The sequence below is a fragment of the Papilio polytes genome, unplaced genomic scaffold (genome assembly GCF_000836215.1).
Source record: "Papilio polytes unplaced genomic scaffold, Ppol_1.0 DF823731.1, whole genome shotgun sequence".
Taxonomy (NCBI): domain Eukaryota; kingdom Metazoa; phylum Arthropoda; class Insecta; order Lepidoptera; family Papilionidae; genus Papilio; species Papilio polytes.
In genome coordinates this window covers 5,450,763-5,463,981 of record NW_013525473.1, presented here as the reverse complement: position 1 = coordinate 5,463,981, position 13,219 = coordinate 5,450,763, and the positions used below count along the sequence as shown (strand labels likewise).

The 13,219-nt window shown below is 32.3% G+C and overlaps 1 protein-coding gene across 1 annotated transcript in view; it reads right to left on the bottom strand.

Annotated features, from left to right (window-relative positions):
- The window catches only part of LOC106103719 (bone morphogenetic protein 1), a 40,424-nt gene that overhangs the window by 21,457 nt on the left and 5,748 nt on the right, over positions 1-13,219 (bottom strand). The gene's annotated exons all lie outside the window — the stretch shown is intronic.

Here is a 13,219-nt window from a genome sequence, read left to right as displayed (position 1 = left end):
TAATCATATTTGAAACTGACTGAATACCGATTAAGATCGTGTGCACACCTGAAACTAAAATATCGCACAACTGTTTAGTCTCGCTTTGATTCTTATAAGCTTATATGGAAATGTGCACACTACTCGATGTTTAGTTGTACAACTAAGTTGAATGTGCTGCGAACCAATCGACAATCACAACAGTTGTGCGATAATTTGGTTAAAAGTGTACGGGCGCTCTAAATGATTAATCCGGTTACGACTGGCGGCTGGCGTACTGCACAACGTCGCACTTTGTCCACCGACGCTTTTGATTTAATCCCTTCCATTTATATTATCAGAGGAAATGGGGTTTCAATTCGTATAACAATAAGATGGGAGATAAAAGGGATTTTCAGTTAAAATTTAACAAGGAACACATTCAATTTATATGTTTTAACTTGTTGTTTTACTAGGCGTTAAATAATGACAATAATCTTATAATCTACTAGCTGTTGCCTGCGACTTAGTCCGCGTAATATTAAGATAAAAAGTAGCCTATAATATGCCTGTCTATGTCAGCTACCCTTCAGTGAAAGTTTCGGCGGTTACCACTGGTAGGACAGACAGACAGACGAGATATTTCTGACGACAGATGCATTTATAAAAAAATAAATGCAATTTTCGTTATCAGCAACGCAAATATATCTTCCTGAAATCTGTTTTTTCTTTATATCAAATACACTCCAATTTTATTATATATGTAGAAGACTAACTTTCGCCTGCGACTCCGTTCTCGTGGTATTAAAAAAGAAAACAAATGTATGTCTATGTGTTCTCCCATACTCTGCTCTACATCTATGCCAAATTTCGTCAATATCCGTTCAGCCGTTTAGGCTACAAACTCTAACAAACATCCATCCATCTAAACTTTCGCATTTATAATATTAGTTAGATAGTTTGAATCTGTATTAACAGATTTAATGCTGCAATAATTTTCAATAATAAAAGTCAGTAGCAGTAAAAGTGTTAACTGTTACAAATACTCGTATAACCTTTTCTTATGATTTGTATAAATAACAAAGTTAAATCTAATAGATAGGATTAGAAATAACCACAATCTCTAACTCCACTAAGTTAAGGAAGCACTAAGGTAAGCAATTTGTTTAATGGGTACAACAATTTGAATGTAAAATAGTTTGTTCCAAGTTTACAAAGCACTTATAGGACTAGGGATTTAAGTAAATAGTTGGTCGCAATATTAGTTCGCATTAAAACAGGAAACTAAGTGGACGAATAAAGTTACAACGAGATAAAGAACTTAACCCTTAAGTAAAATAGTTTCCAGAGTGACCACCAACTAATTTAGAAAAGCTATTTTGTACTAGTTTATTTCATATCCGAAAATATGACCTTACTAAAAATAACAGTTATTTCTGCTGTAAAGAACTCGGTCGAATTAAGTGTTAAGGTAATCTGTTTGTAATAATTTTCACTACTAAAAAACCTTTATAAAAATAAATCAAGAAATCATTTTTAAATACGAGATTATTCTTTTTAATCGATAATTAAGTAAAATAAAATACACTAGTGAATTACCATAACATAATTAATAAAAAATAGACTCAATAGATATATACAAAACATACGGGTGAATACTGTAACGACAATTAAACTGCATAATTTCAAATCTCTTATTTTTTTTAATTTGTCAGATTGAAAGTGACGCTTACAAACCGACAATTAATATCACTTTCAATATTCGGCCGATATTGAATCGCACCTGTGGAATTATCGGAATAACATAAAGGAATTTGGTAAAACACCGCCCTTAAGCCAGAAGTAATTATGATTTAATTAGTGTTGCAGAACACGCAACAGTCGACCTTACGATCCATCAATCGAGATAAGTTTACCCAGAAGCACGTCACTTGGACAGCGCTTTGTTGTTTTGACCCACTTATAAATTAACAACCGTTGTATTCAATAAATAACTCAATTTTAGGGAAACCAATATTGGTAAATAGTTCTATTTTACTTTGTTATATATTCTAAAAAGAATTTCACTTTACTTTGTAACAGCCACTTACGTATATTTTAGTGAAATTGAGCGTCCAAGCGTGGCCTTATCAAAGACGCTGTTACATGTAATTCTCGTTTCAATAATGGCCCACATCTTGTTGGGTTTTGGATGAAAATAAGCACGATATAATAAGATTGACTGTATTTAAAAACGTATACCTTTCACCCCCGGCTGGGATTAAAAAAAAAGTAAGTAGCGCATGTGTTCTTCCGGACTACCCTCTACAAACTCCAACAAAAATCCATCCTTCTAAACTTTCGTATTTATAACATTAGTAAAAAGTAAGATAGGGACTTACATGGCGAGAATCAAAGAGAAAGAAGTGTAAGTAGACATAGACAATCACAGAGTCGATAATCACTACAGATTAATCGATACCGAATACAGACTATAAATAATACACAAATTGTTTTGTTTACAATAATCGATTTAAAACTTGTAAATATTCTTAGCTTGTTCTGGATAAACTAAAATAAAATAATACCCAATTTTAAAAACTGTACTACCAGCAAAGAGTATTTCAGTTACAAATAAACTAACATTTTTAGGTATTCGATTCGAGCAAAGATTAGGCATATTACTCTAAAGTTATCTATGCATATGTGTACGGTTTTAGAAGCTCGTCGTTTTCGCCCACTTCTCTTTGAAACGAGGAAATGGATCGAGATTTTACTTAAATTCTTATTATATTTTTTGCATCTAAATGTTTATACTTTACTAAATATGTTCTCATTATGTAATAGTTTTTCTAATTTTTAGTAATAATAAATAATAAAAACCTCTTTATTGTCATTATATTCATTTACATACAGTGAATATGTTTAACAAAATATTATTGCATTAACTTCAATATTGGTAGTGTACGAGTGTTTACACTCTTGCTGCTACTGGAACATTATTTAATCTTTAAATATTTTTAAGATAGACTAGTTGTTGCCCGCGACTTCGTCCACGCAATATTAAGATAAAAAAGTAGCCTATAATATGCCCGTCTATGTCAGCTACCCTTCAGTGAAAATCCTGTCGAAATCGGCTCAGCCGTTTCGGAGATTACCCGAAACAAATAAAACAGATAGACGAAAAAAAAATAATGCGATTTTCGTTATAAGCATCACAATTACATGATGTTCCCGATTTTTTTTATATTACAGACACTCCAATTTTATTGTATGCATAGATAGATAGAAAAGGTTAACAATATACAGTTGCGATAGTAATGTATAGGATTTTAATTATTTACATTTTTTAAGAAAAAAGTGACCTACAATTACGAAAATTATTTATACGTAGTTTTGCATACGTGAACTTTTTGAGAATCCTCATACGATTTTATTATTATATAACAAAATAAATGTATATGATATTTATATCTCTGTAAATACTAGAACAAATAAATAATAATAGATACATATGTTGTTATTCAAGAGATAAATAGATGTACTTCTAGTATCGACCTCTGCCGACCTCGTGCGCAAACAGCTTGAAGGGCACGTAACTTGATATTGTACGTCGCTTTGCTTACTTCAACTTACACTTAATATTGTTTAAGGACTTAGTCACGTTATTTCTGTATAAACGCAAAAATGTCTTACTTAAGTTCATTTGCACTAATATTATAAAGAGGAAAGATTTGTATTTTTGTATGCATTGAAATAACTCATAACTACTGGGCCGATTCTAAAAATTCTATGACCGTTAGAAAGGTAATTTCACGCGGACTAAGTCATAAGCAACAGCTAGTTCTAATATATTTAGTGTTGTTATTAAAATAGGTACATTGTTTTTGAGATTACTGCAATTTAGGTAAGATATGTGTAACATTTGTGCAAATATTGGACGTATAAAATAAAAAAAATAAAATTAAATAAAATAAAATAACGTTTAATCCATATCTATTTTCAATTAGCACACCGACGTTACGACTCAAACCGAACCCCTGCAACAGTAACAACGAGGGAGAATTTACGCTAATTGCTCCAATTAGAAATGTTGAAACGTGATATATTTGATAATTCAATTGAAAGAAATGTTAACAGCAATTTGAAATATAAATTAAAACTGTTTTATTCTATAACTAGCTTTCGCCCGCGACTATGTCCGCGCGGGTTAAAAAAACAAAAGCAAGTAGCCTAAGTGTTTTTCCAGACTATCCTCTACAACTGTTCGAAATTTCATCGATATCCCATCAGCCGTTTAGGCTACATACTCTAACAAACATCCATCAATCTAAACTTTCGCATTTATAACATTAGTGAGACTTTTAAAGGGATTTCAAGATTTATGGAATACTAGCTGTTCCCATGCGGCTTCATCCGCATGGAGTTATGAAAATTTTATTTTATTGTTTACATTTGTCAAATTATCAATAGCAAATGTCAAAATGACATGACATTACAAACCTTGGCAATCTTGTTGCCTTGATGTTGGCAGCAACTTATGGTCTCTTTCCCACATTAAGGTTTTTATCCAAAATGTTTACCCCCTAAGTTTAATGTCGTGAAAATATATAGCCTAAAGCATGACGTAAGTGAAGGGCTTTTAATTAAAACAAGAATTATTCAAAAATATGCTGTAATTGTATCTTAGGCAACAAAGAAGTGTGTGTTTACGCTTTATTATAATAGTATAGAAGTATAGATAAGAAGTCTATTGCTAATGTTATAATTCCTAGCATCAATTCCAAGCTAGTATAAAATGTTTCTAATATATCAACGTATGAAGGTTTACATAAAAATCTTTAAAAGCAATGAGATATTATTTTTTATTTTAAAGCAAACTGAAAAATCTACAAGATGGATTCGTTTATAAAACGTTTGCGTAGAATGATCGAGAAAATATTCATCAAATATTTGCAAAGAAAATGGAATGATTCGAGAACTTAAAGAAATGAGATGTTTGTAAATAAAATGCTTTCGAGGTTTAAATTGAGCTTGGATACATTAAATCTATTTCAGTCGCGGTTCAGAATGATTGAGAATTTATGTTTTATTTGCTTACATTAATGTTTATGTTCTTATGGTCAGCTATGTTTTTATTTATTCACTATGTTCTCGTACATTTTTTTACTATTTAGAATGTTGACTTTTATAGAGTGTTCTATTCGTAATTGATCTTTTGAATAGGAACAATGCGAAACGTATAATTTATGAGTGATTGTTTTTTACTTTGTATGCGGTTTGTTACCCGCTGTGAAGATGTATGAATGTTTGTTACAGTCTGTAGCCTAAATTGCTAAACTGATCTCGTTTACATTTGGTATACATGATAGTCTAGAAGAACACTTAGGCTACTTTTTTAATGCCACGCGGATGAATTCGCGGAGGAAATCAAGTCAATGAATAAAGTGGTATAATTACGGACTACCGATTTGGCGGTCGAGGGTTCGAATACCGCCATTCGACTATTGTCGTGAACCATATCCTAGCACAAGCTTAGAGCTTAGTTGGAATCGTTGAAGGAAATATTTGTAAATTAATGAAAAATCTACTAATATTTTAATTAAAATAGCTAGGCGGTGTTTCAGTTTGCCCAATTAGAGTTAAGTAAGAATTATTATAATATCACGTCTCATTTTTCACTCGTAAGGGTTTGCTTGGGTTGGGGACATTTGTCATTGTTGTCTGAATTGCAGTGAAATATGGCGCCGACGAGCCGACAGACGGTTTACAGTAACTTCTACTTTAATTAAATTCTTATCGGGGTTTTCCGCACTTTTCTGAAATCTTATTTGAATGACTGTTTTTAAAATACAAATCTTTTATTAAATAAAAAGCGACTGTATTGTTTTGTTATTCTTTTAATGGCAAAGTGTTTAGATTTTTCTATATGTTAGGAATTGTCTGCGACTTCGTCTGCGTAGATATAGCCTATGTCAAACATACAAATCGTTGATCTTTATAATATTAGTATAGGATAAGTTGTTATGAAAATAAGAATATTTTGATTTTTACTAAAAAACTAAGTTACTACTTGATGAAATTGTATTTTTTTTAAATGAAGTTATTTGAAAGTTTGTATTATACTATGTTCTTAAAAAGTGTTAAAAAGGTGACATTAAAGCTTTCTCAGTATGGAAATTTCGTAATAAAACATCGCAAAAGATTCTCTGGTGAGTTAAATCGTAAAACCTTTTTTGGATAAAAGGTATATCACACCCAAATATTTTATCAGCCGTCATATTCAGCGATATTCAAGGAAAATAAATATTTATAAACCTCTTACGATATCTCTAAAGGACTGAAATATGTCTGAGTCTGAAGTTTTCTTCGATTTCTGTGACCGTGAATTACAATTGCGTTGATACTTGTCTACGAATTATGTCTTCTTTCATGAGAGGAATAAGGGATGGCAATAGTATTATTTATGAGAATGGAATTCGCCCTAAACATTTTGTAAAGATTTAGAGCGCACGCACACCTTTGACTAAACTGTAGCACAACTATTCCGTCTCGCTTTGATTCCTATGAGATTATATCGTGCCACACTACTCGATTTCTAGTTGTCCAATTAAACCGCTGAATTGGCTGCGAAACAATTGACAATCGCAAAACAGTTGTGTTATCGTTTAGTCAAAGGTCGTTTCGATATTGTTTTTAAAGGTACATTCTACACGGACGGATTACGACGATATTACTCCGGTATATCTATAGACTATACATCCAATTCCAGGATAATTCTAGCTTTATTCTAAAGCGCGTCTGTTTAGTTTAAAAATTGGCGTCATAACTGTCACAGTAACTTTGGCGAGTTGCCTTACAAAGTACTTTATTTCAATTTTATTAAGACAAGTTAATTCAATTTTAAATTAAATACATTTATTGTAACTAAAAACATCTTATTAGATTTGTTTTGCAAATATATTATTAGACGTAATATCAAATTTTTAAACTTTTATAGACTTTAAATTTAAATTTTAATCAATGATAATGTTTTATGTATTATTATGTTCTTAAACAAATTTATATTACCAATGTCTTTTCAATTTTAATTAATAGAAGCTTGTATTTTGTAGGTTATAGAGATGCAGTTCAATTCGTGCCTATGTTCTCAAAGCTGGATTGGGCGCGGTGTCGCGTACTCAAAGGCATTGTTACGAAGCCAAGATGCGCAATGGATGCATTCTGATTATTCTATGACTTCTCACATTGCGTCGTATTTCGCTGCTAAATGAAGATTACTGACGTAGCTTGTAAAATATTGTACAAAAGGTCACATCAATTTAATTTGATTATTATACTATAAATGCGAAAGTTTATATGGATAGATGTTTGTTACTCCGTAGCCTTAACGGACGTACGGATTTCAATGAAATTTGGTATAGATGTAGAGGATAGTCTATAAGAACATAGCTACTCACTTCTGTTTTTTTTCATATGAGAAGGGGGCAAACGAGCGGCGGGAACACAAAGGTGGTCAACGACGCCCATGGACATCCGCAACACCAGAGGAACTACAGATGCGTTGCCGGCCTTTGAGGAAATTGTAGGCTCGCTTCTTGAAGGACCCTAAGTTTATTTAACTCCTTGCGTACGGATTCACAGACAAAACCTAGTTTATTTAGTTAATAAATATTGATTGAAATAATACGAAATAAGGATGTTGGAATGAAGGAATGATGGATTTTGTAACAGTACTTATCTATGTTTTTTGAATCCGTCAAAGCATTTTTATTGCACCGTGAATAAGCATACCATGGCAGTTCAATACGGTATGAATAAATAAAGTTCTCTATGACTGCTAGCTCATACTCATGTGCCCTGTTTGTACAGCCAGCCAGCCAACGATATTGCTCGATGTTTTATAAACCTCTATGTAAGGCAATATTGTTTTAATATATAAGAATAAAATCCTATTTAAATGAACATTTCAAATCTTTGTTTCGTTTAAAAGACTTTAGAATAATTTGTTGATTCAATTAAAGAGTTTGTTTAAAATTTTTGAGGTTATAACAGTTCTTGGAGTTTGTTTGTCATCTCTTTTATTCTCGTAGGAAAAAGTAGAGATAGTATTAACTTTTTTGTTGTATTATATACATTATGCTTTATCGTTATATTCGATAGTATATATGTACATAGTATATATGTATAAATGACAGACGATAGCAAACACGCGCGGTGAATAGGTCTGCGTGTACAGTGCTGCACAACTCGTGTACTGAATGAAGCTGCGACACGCCTGATTAAACAAGGTACAAGCGATGACACAAGTGTCTCTGTTACATAAATAAAAAGTAGAACTTAGCACCCAAGACACAGGCTATGGGCCGTCTTTAAAATTGTCAGATTACTATTTAAATTAAAAGTACTATTAAAAACAAGATAATGCAATAAGTATAACAAAATTTGCTTTTTTTAATACGGATATAGTGTGACATTTTAGCAATTTGATTTTGCAGGAAAATAAACCAAAACATATTTACCAAAATAATACTGTCTATTCTTCAAATATAAAAAATCGGGACAAATCAATTTTCACTGTGACTGTACCTACGTTCCGATACAGACACAGACGTCTATTCACAATAGAGGTGAGGTACAGTCGCACACAGGCAGCGCGGACTGTTCCGGACAGTACAGTCGCACACACGCAGCGCGGACTGTTCCGGACAGTTGCAGTGATCATAAAAGGTGTCGCCATCTTCCGGCCCCTAGTTACGTATTTAATAGCATCGATAATACCTTTACTTTGTTCCACTAACAATTACGAGGTATTCAGGTCAATGCGGCAGCTTTTCTTCGACTTTTAATATTTTTCAACCTTTTACTTTGTTCCATTGCGACTTTTACTTACAGAGGTAGGCAGATACCATGATATTGGCGCGGTCTCTTGCACATTCATATATTACCAGTTTCAATGGACTTTATTTTTAAATGTAAGGATGTTTCTATGATTTACAGTACACCTTACTAATCTTACTGATATTTTAAATACGAATTGGTGGATGGTCGTTTGTTAGTGTTTGTAGCATAAATTGCTGAACGTGTCTCGATAAAATTTTGCATAAATGTAGAGGATAGTCTGAGAGAACACATTGGCAACTTGCTTTTGTTTGGTTTTTTTTTGTTACGTGGTCGGAGTCGAGGCAGAAAGGTAGTTTATTAATATTGCATTAAATGAACATTCTGCCGATTTAGAACGTCGCCGACTGTACACAGTATACTTAAATAAGGTGTTTCAACCACATATCTGATGTACTGGACATAGTATTCTTGCGAGAAAAATTAAACCTTATCTTGAAGACAATAGAAATGGATTTCTTTTGTTGATCGAGTACTGTGTGGACGCAATAGGGATTGTGTCAACATGGTCTTGAATACGATGGTTAAGTGATCCTAGGCCCTTCAGTTAGGAGTACTACGTATTGTAACCTTGTAGTGTAGAGGTTACTTACTAAGTCTAGAGTTACTAAGTGCTTTACTTATCGTGTTGGAGAGTGTAATTGCTAAAATATTTAAGTTATTTTTATTAAACATGGAAAGCTAAAAGTGGTTAGTAAAACGGTTTTGGAAAGTAAATTAGCGGATAAATAAGAGATTTTTTTTTTTATATTCAAGGCCTAATTATGACAATTCAACGCTATTACAGTTTCAGAAAATAATGTCTTTAGTATTAACTAATAGGCCCTTTTACACAGAGTATCTTAAACCAATGTTATAAATAAAGTTTTTTTTTTATATTATTTTTGCAACATTTCAGTGTGGAACCAAATGCAGCAGGAAATTAAGACATTTGGATATCTCTAAATCGTATGTTTATTTTATCATCAAAGGTCAGTAAAATCAAGTCGTGTAATTTAATAGCGTGTCCCCATCACGTTTCACCGCCGCTAACGCGCGTAAAACTTTATTCATTCCGTGCACAAAGTATCTGCAGGCGTTTTTATCTGTGGCACTCGTGTAATTAAACGTTTTAAAAATAACCAGTTATTACATTTATTTTTTTATTATTCTGTTTAAATGTCCTGATTTGTGTGATGTATTTTGACAGTTTAAAGCAAGTAAGAGTCCATAGTCGGGTTCATTAGCGATATTACACTTTAAAAGAATTAAATCCTTTGAACGCCTTTAAACGATATACGCGGGAAATGTTTCAATACAGATGACTTACAGTAATTTTTTATAAGATGTTATCTTACTAATATTATAAACTAGCTTTCGTCCGCGACTACGTCCGCGTGGAATTAATAAATAAACAAAAATGAGTAGCTTATGTGTTCTTCCAGTTTATCCTCTACATCTATACCAAATTTCATCGAAATCCATTCAGCCATTTAGGCTACAAACTCTAACAAACATCCATCCATCTTAACTTTCTCATTCATAATGTTAGTATGAAGTGAAAGTTTAGATTAATGGATGGATGGATGTTTGTTAGAGTTTGTAGCCTACGCAGCTGAACGGCTCACAATGAAATTTGGCATAGTTGTTGTTTTTTCTACTTTCACGCGGACAGACTCGCGAACGAAAGTTAGTGTTTATATAAAATTATCGAGTTCAATTATGTTGTGAGATGGAAGATGTAACCGGAACACCGCCAACAACCGTGATTGTATCTCTATAATGTCATTATGTCGGGTCTATTTCGATGTATCACAAGTCAATGCTTTGTGAAATGAAGCGAGAATACGTACTCTCGTAAGATATCTTCGCAAATTCGAAATATGTGTTGTTTGAAAGATATGACAAAATCATATTGATTTTTCCTTTTTAGAAGGGGACATATGAGCAGTGGATTTTGATTCAACGCCCATTGACATCTGCAAGGTCAGAAGAACTGCATATGCGTTACAAATCTTCGGAGTATGCTTTCTTGAAGGCCTCTAAGTGGTAACTGTTTGGAAATACTGCTGTAGGCAAAATACTCCACAACGTGGCTGTACAAGGTAACAAGAACTTTGTTATGTTAAATGCTAAACATCTCGATGGTTACATTCGTATCGACTCGTGCGATGCCGAAACTTAGCGGCATATGGTTTCCCTTTCATTGTATTGTATTGTATGGAACATTCCACATTATATTGTTCTGATCATCAAATAAAGTAAAATATAGTAAGAGAATTTACTTTATCTAAGAGTTTTTAAAGGTCGATGCAATAAAAAAGTAACTATAAAATTCATTGAACATTCGCCAGCGCTGCACATTTTTATCGCGAGAAAATAATGCAGATTTTTTTTTAAATGCATTTGTTGGTCGTTAAATTTCCATTAGGCTTTGTTCATTAAAGCATAAATCTGTGAGATTTTTCTGAATGTAGTACTAGTATAAGGATATTATAGTTTAAAATGTTTTAGAACATTTCATGGTGTTAGTTTTACTAATTCTTGTGTTCTAAACACACACTACACACTACACACATTCTACATAATGTATATTTTACCAGATTTTTTTTAAATAGTTTTAATTTATTCAATTGATATAATGTAGTTGTCAGTTTGGTGATAAAAAAGTTTTACGATTTACAATTATAAAATAACAATTTAACGAATACTGGTTGCATTTGCTTATTTATTGTCTATTCCTATTTATCTTTGTTACTATCCGACGTGTTATAAAACACATCGTTTATAAAAAATACATTTGTTCAATAAAATTGAATTCAAGGAATGTAGCTATCAAAGAAAGCAATAGGAAGCGTAGCGAACTCGTGTTCTAGGAACGCAGCCTAACGACTCAATGAAACTGTGATAGAAAAAGAATGACTTTGTATTGTGTAGTTCAAAAGGACAGTAATAAAGTATACTTTCTGTTATAACACGGAAATGTATTGAACATCTAGAATTTTAAATATTACAAAGGCTGAATGAACGTGACCATTATTAATTATTTATTGTATAATAATAGTTCTATTTCCGACACAAATTCAAATAAGAGTACAAACATTAAATTAATGTAATGAGTTCTTTTCACGCGGAGGCTCTACAAAGGCTCTACGAATGCGCTACGGCTTACGTGCTACGACGCGTGATTAATGCAACGCCTTTAACGCTGTAATCATAATTTTCATTTGATTAAGTTTTTACAAAACGATCTCAATTTAAACAACATTTTTCTCTTTTGGTAATAGACTGGTGTAAGATAAAAATATTTATTATTAAGTGCTACAAAGTTTTATAACTTAAACGTCTAATTATTTATTAATGAATATTTTGGTATAATTTTATAAAATAAAACTACGCAATTTTCTTTTTTGACCGACTTCCCAAAAGAAGGGGTACGCAAGTCGTCTGTATGTTTTTTTTTTAATTTATTTTTTATGAGTTACAATTAATTAATCAAAATAAAATTAAATTCAACGATTGTATTTTATTTCTATAAAATGTATTTTATCTGAACTCATTTGAATGTTAAAACGAAATGAAAAAAAAAATCACCCTTTTTCAGTTACACGGCACACGAAAAGCAATACTCGTAAACCTGAAAGGTCCCGATTTCAATTAGCGACAACAAAAAAGCCACTCTTAAAGCACCTATTGCAGTCATTGGGGATAAATCGAGACGGGGTCCGCATAAATACCTGTATTGTACGATTTAACAGTCTCCCTCATGGGGGATGTTTATGAACGTTACAGGTTCACAAAGAGAACCGTTTTCAATTTACGACCCCGTTATTCCGATGTGATAGAATTTCATGATTTTATATAATCTGTTATTTGATGTGGTGATTGATACTTGTATCTTTTTAGGCTTCAATTTTCTATTTATCTTACTAATATTATAAATGCGGTTAGATGGATGGATGTTTGTTATAATTTAAGCGCCAATAGCCTAATGGTTTGTGGTACGGACTACCGATTTTGAGGTCGAGTGTTCGACTGCCATTAGACTATTGTCGTGAAGCATATCCTAGCACAAGCCTAGAGCTTAGTTGGAATGGTTAAAGGAAATGTTACTAGATTAACAAAAATCTACTAACATTTAGAAAAAAAACTAAACTGCTGAACGGATGCCGATAAAATTTGGCAATGTAGAGCAGCGTATGGAAGAACATATAGTCTACTTACTTTTTTTTTCATTCCCCGCAGAGTCGCGGGCGAAAGCTAGTATTTATATAAACATTTTTGAAAATTTTATCACGGCTACTGTAAATGTTTTAATATGAACTTTATTAATAGGTTGTTTTAAGTGAACAAATCTAAGCGTTACGCGTATTTTCTAAATTAAAAGTAAATATTAAAACTG